Source organism: Podarcis bocagei, assembly GCF_964188305.1.
Source record: "Podarcis bocagei genome assembly, chromosome: 1".
In the NCBI taxonomy this organism is placed as follows: domain Eukaryota; kingdom Metazoa; phylum Chordata; class Lepidosauria; order Squamata; family Lacertidae; genus Podarcis; species Podarcis bocagei.
In genome coordinates, this window is record NC_138125.1 from 45,920,542 (window position 1) to 45,926,095 (window position 5,554).

Sequence of the window (5,554 nt, forward strand, 5' to 3'; positions counted from 1 at the left end):
AGAACAACCAAGGAAGATCTCTATTAAACTGAATACATTTTGGAAAGGTATCAGATTAAAGTGTTAACAAAACTGTAACGAGAAAAACTTAAATACTAGTTTTGGCTTTTCAACATTGAAATAAAAGAAATAGTGGGGGTGGGCATGCCTTTCTTCTATTCTCTTTCCTGGTTTTATTGAAAGACAAAGAACTTCAGATTGCACCCAAAGAATGCAGTGTTAGCAATTTTGGGGAGTGGCCAATCTCAGTGGTAGTGTGCTTTGCACGCAGAAAGTTCCAGTTTCAATCCCTGACGTCTCCTGGTAGGAATGAGAAAGACTACTTACCTGAAACCCTGAGGAGATGCTGCCAGCCAGTCTAGACCAGAGGTTTCCAAGCTCCCCCTGCCCCCAGGGACCACTTGAATATTTCTGAGGGTCTTGGTTGAACACTTAATGGTTTGCCTGCTTGTTGTATGTAACAGGCTGTACTAGAAGCTGCATGGTTTATAGTTTTATTTTGGCAGACACGCCAGGGACCACCTGAATGTGGTTCACAAACCATACTTTGGGAACCCTTGAAATAGACAATACTGAGCTAGATGGACCAAATGTCTGGCTCAGTATAAGCTTCCTGTTACTAACAAAGAGATCTTGGAAGCAGTTCCAGAGATTGAGTTGAGGGCAAGGGCTCCCCAAACAAGTAGCTGCCTCCTGTTGATGGGCCCCTACTTGAGGAGAGGTATCTTTTGCATACACAAGAGTGTTGGACTCCTTGGTAAACCTCATATATTAACTCAGTTTGCTCTTAATGGCAGCCTGCTTTTCTGGTTCCACTTGCACTAGTTTCTAAGTAATTGTGCTTTCTGAAGAAAGACACCAGCATTCTGCCTGGCTAATTTGTACACCAAGGAGAGGCTTTGTGTTTTAAAGCCATTTCCCTTGCTCCCCCCCCCCATTTGTAATATGAACTTGGTCAGGTTAGTTAATATTTGCTATATAAAAAATAATTTCTTTGATGATTAGCTTCATCAAAACTTCAGAAAAATTAGCATTCGTGTGTGATGGCATCATTTCTTACTTAACAAATCCAACACACAGGACACAATTGGTTCACCCAAAAATGTACTTGGGCTCCCCACAACCAACTTTTATGGCGCAGTGACTGAATAGTGGTGCTTGAAAGATCTTTGTGGTCAGATCTGGTCAGATCTGGTAGATGACCCACAACCAAAGCCTCCTCAGACCTGATTCACTGTTTATGAATTATGCTCAAATATTGTTTAAATGATCATGGTCACTATTTGCTGGCAAAATATATCCCAGCGACATGTACTTCTGGAAAGACAAAATGCTGGGACCCTACTTTTCAGTTCATACACAGGACTCCATAACAAGTTCAAGGGTCCTCCTGCACAATGGGAGAATTAACTGTTTTCAAAAAGCTAGAGAAATCTAATTTTCTGAAGCAGCCCTTTCATCCTTCAAGGCAACTCCCAGAAGGAGGGATTTTTGCCCAAAATTCACCAGCTCCCGCACATTTTGGGAAGTCCTCAGTACTTTTTTTCTTCCTGAAGAAGATACATTATCCTTCTTGCCTTTCTCTTGCTTAATCTCTCGTCCCAGCAAAATGACTGGATCATTTGTCAACCAAAATCAGATTAAAATGATTATGCTTTCTGTTTAGTTGTCATTTCTTCACTTACTTTTTTTTTTGCACATGCAGTACCATACAATAGGACTGTCAGTTCTTTTTAGAACATCTCGCCTGTCACTTGTAAGAACGTACCTTCTCGCAAGGATAACATTTGTCTTCAAGCAATTCTGAGATGACTCAAACGCCTATACCCTCATTTGCCCCATCCACAGAAAGCCAAGGAATTCCTTAAAGTCTAAACTTACCCAGCCTTGTAAAGATGTCCCTTTGAAAGCCAGCAAGACACCATTCAATAGAATAAACACTTTTACTCCAGAACTGCTGGTTTATTCTGGCATACAAAGTGACCTTTGAATACTGTGACAGTGAGAAAGTATTTATAATCTATATGAAAACTCTACACCTGGCTGGAGAGGGAAAAGGTCATTAGAATATTGGGGGTAAAGGTTCTCAGCAGAATGGTTATGATATATCTGCAGCAGTTCAGATGCTGACATAATGTACTAGAACAGGAAGTTGGGCTCTGATGCTGGCAGGTGCTCATGATAAAGAAAATATGTACCTCCCACGCTAAGTTGGAGTAGATGATTCCAGTCACTACCTGGCCCATAGTACAAGGCAAAGGTAATTCCATAAAGGTAATTCTATAAAGTATAAAAATAAATACCAAGTGTTGGAATTAGAAAGCCTTCATTTCATAAATTAATTTACAATATTGGGCCATTGGCTGCAGCTAGTTCAGAAGTTTATTCCATATAATATGACCCTTTGGGGTGATGTGAATAAAATAAGACATTACACACCCACACCCACCCACCCTGCTTTTTCCCTGACAAAGACTCAAGGCAGCTTACAGATAAATATAAGAACTGTTTTTCTATATAAAAACACAGAAAAATCAATCACATAAAAAGAACCAAAGAAATTTGAGCATTCCTTCAGGTTCATCAAACTTTGTGCTAAGGCAGCTGATTTTCAGTAGTTAATGGGAGCACAGCAGGACCTGAGAGTAAGGATCAAAAGAAAACAAGCTACCCAAATAATCCTGGGGACCCCTAATTTTCACTACTTGTGCAACAGGCTTGCATTCTTCAAATAATGGCTGCCCTTCCAGTTTCCAATAAGTGGAGTGATGTTCTGCTCTTTTGTACCTGAACTATGTTAGGAAATCTGTTTACAGTTCCATAATTAAAGCAATAATTTTGACTCAGTACTTCAGGCAAAGGGACATGGGTGGCGCTGTGGGTTACACCGCAGAGCCTAGGACTTGCCGATCAGAAGGTTGGCAGTTCAAATCCCTGTGACACAGTGAGCTCCCGTTGCTCCCTGCTCCTGCCAACCTAGCAGTTCGAAAGCATGTCAAAGTGCAAGTAGATAAATAGGTGGGAAGGTAAACTGTGTTTCCGTGCGCTGCTCTGGTTCGCCAGAAGCGGCTTAGTCATGCTGGCCACATGACCCGGAAGAACTGTCTGCGGACAAACGCCGGCTCCCCCGGCCAATAAAGCGAGATGAGCGCCGCAATCCCAGAGTCGGTCATGACTGGACCTAAGGGTCAGGGGCCCCTTTACCTTTACCTTTACTTCAGGCAAAAGCCTCAAGATTTGACACGTTTATTACCTCCTGTGAAATACCAGTTGGTAACCTTGCATTGTGAATCAGGCAGCCATGTGTTATAATTTCCATAATACATCTGATTTAATCATTTTCTAAATAGCTTGTTCACATAACTGATTGTCTCATTAGCTCCTTTCTGCTCCTATAAGCCAGAGAGTATACTTCTCCACCCCCACAAAGATTGTACAATAAGTGAATGGCAGTGGACCTCACTGGAAAGAGATAGCATTTCACTTTCCTTTCTGGTTTCTTCTTGCATGCAGCCACAAGCAAAATGTGATGATGCTAGCAAGGGCGTAGCAAGGGGGGTGGTGCAGTAGGTGCGGCTCGCCCTGGGTGTCCCCACTGAGAGGAGATAAAATGGCAGGCAGCATTCACTGCGGGGCCTGCAGCGCACCCAAGCCATGTGTCTCAGGCGCCCACAAGCTCCACACTGTCCACCTGCTGCCTCCCCCCCAGCTGTAGGACGGCTGAGGCCTTACAGCATGCCCCATCCCTGTGAGTGCCACGCGCCCTGCCCTGCCCCATGGGCAGTTCGCCCTGCCCCTGGGCGCACCGCCCTAGGTGCCCAAGAGGCTTCCTTCACCACTGGATGCTAGGAATAAGTGAGCTTTCCTTTTGAGGCATAGCTTTGCAAACTGTATGCTAAATTCTAGGCAACCCTCTGGTTCCTCAATGAGAAGTAACTATCATGGGCTGGTTGAGGTGGGACAGTGAAGATGGGTGGTTTCTTGAGGGCTACAGAAGGATGGGGAGTCACTGCAAAAGGGTTCTTGTCCTGCTGTTCTCACTCAAGGGCAAGCAGCCTGAGCACGAAATGCTGGCCAACGGAAATGGAGCATGAGATGGCAGCTGCCAGTGGAGGAGGAGTCTAGCATTTTGAATTTATGGTGCCCTTCAGGGCCACCTTGAGTGTGAGGTTGATGTTTGTGGCTGCTACCAATCCGAACACAGTTGTGCAGTACCACTGCATGTTGATTATGCAGCTGGGAGTAAGTGGACAGAAGTAGTTCCATACCCATATGAAAGTGATGTACCGTTGGTATTTGACACCTAGCAAAATTGCGAAGAAAATTGAGGATACTCTTGAGAGTCCCATGGACTGCAAGAAGATCAAACCTATCCATTCTTAAGGAAATCAGCCCTGAGAACTCACTGGAAGGACAGATCATGAAGCTGAGGCTCCAATACTTTGGCCACCTCATGAGAAGAGAAGACTCCCTAGAAGAGACCCTTTGGGAATGATGTTGGGAAAGATTGAGGGCACAAGGAGAAGGGGACGACAGAGGACGAGATGGTTGGATAGTGTTCTCGAAGCTACCGGCATGAGTTTGACCAAACTGTGGGAGGCAGTGGAAGACAGAGGAGTGCCTGGCGTGCTCTGGTCCATGGGGTCATGAAGAGTCGGACACGACTAAAACGACTAAACAACAACAACAAAATTGTGAAAATGTTTAGAACCAGTTCAAATGTATGCTGGAAATGTAAAAGGAAGGAGGCTATGTCGTATCATATGTGGGGGTCATGTGGGGTGGTAAAAGCTTTCTGAGAAATGATATATAATGAGCTGGAAAAAAATGTTTAAGATAACTTTTGTTTAAAAACCAGAGGCATTTTTTTGTTAGGCATTACAGGTGCGGAACTATCAAAAGAAAATAAAAGACTGTTTATGTATGCAACAACAGCAGCAAGGATGCTTCTTGCCCAGAGATGGAAAGAAGAAGTACCGACCAGAGAAGAGTGGCAGACCAAGCTGATGGAATATGCAGAAATGCCTAGACTGATGGGAAAGATCAGAAATCAGGAAGACCAAGTATTCTTAAAAGACTGGAATAATTTTCTAACATATCTGAGACACCACTGTAAACAGTTGAAATCATTGGCAGGAATACAATGACACTGGTAATGTAACATGGATTTTGGATACTTACGATTATGTAATAGATTACAGGAAGATGCGGGGGGGGGGGGGAATAGAATTGGAACCCATGGAGGGGAGAGGAGGAGGTCTCAAGGTTTAAAAGAACCACTTTTTTAAGGTTTGAAAATGATATGTTTATGGTGTAAAATTTTGAAATCTTCCAATTTCCTGTCTATAATTTGGCAATAATATTTTAAAAACTTAAATCCAGAAAAGGTACAAGGCAATAATACCAAATTACCAAGTTCAGTACTGAGTTTGTATCAGCTCTAGAACTTTTATATAGTAAGTCTAGCTCCTGCAATACTACCTTCTAACCACTGGAGAGCAGCCCTCCACAGCAATAGACAAATGAATAAACCAACCACAAGCATGCAAGTAAC

General features: G+C 43.3%; 1 protein-coding gene across 3 annotated transcripts in view; it reads right to left on the reverse strand.

Moving 5' to 3' along the window:
- Positions 1–1,983, reverse strand: part of SPTBN5 (spectrin beta, non-erythrocytic 5) — a 397,537-nt gene extending 395,554 nt beyond the window's left edge. For all 3 annotated transcript variants that reach the window (XM_081207187.1, XM_081207185.1, XM_081207186.1), the window contains exon 1: positions 1,882–1,983. The gene's annotated coding sequence lies outside the window, so the exon portion shown is untranslated. The remainder of the gene's footprint in view (positions 1–1,881) is intronic.
- Positions 1,984–5,554: the final 3,571 nt, after the last annotated feature.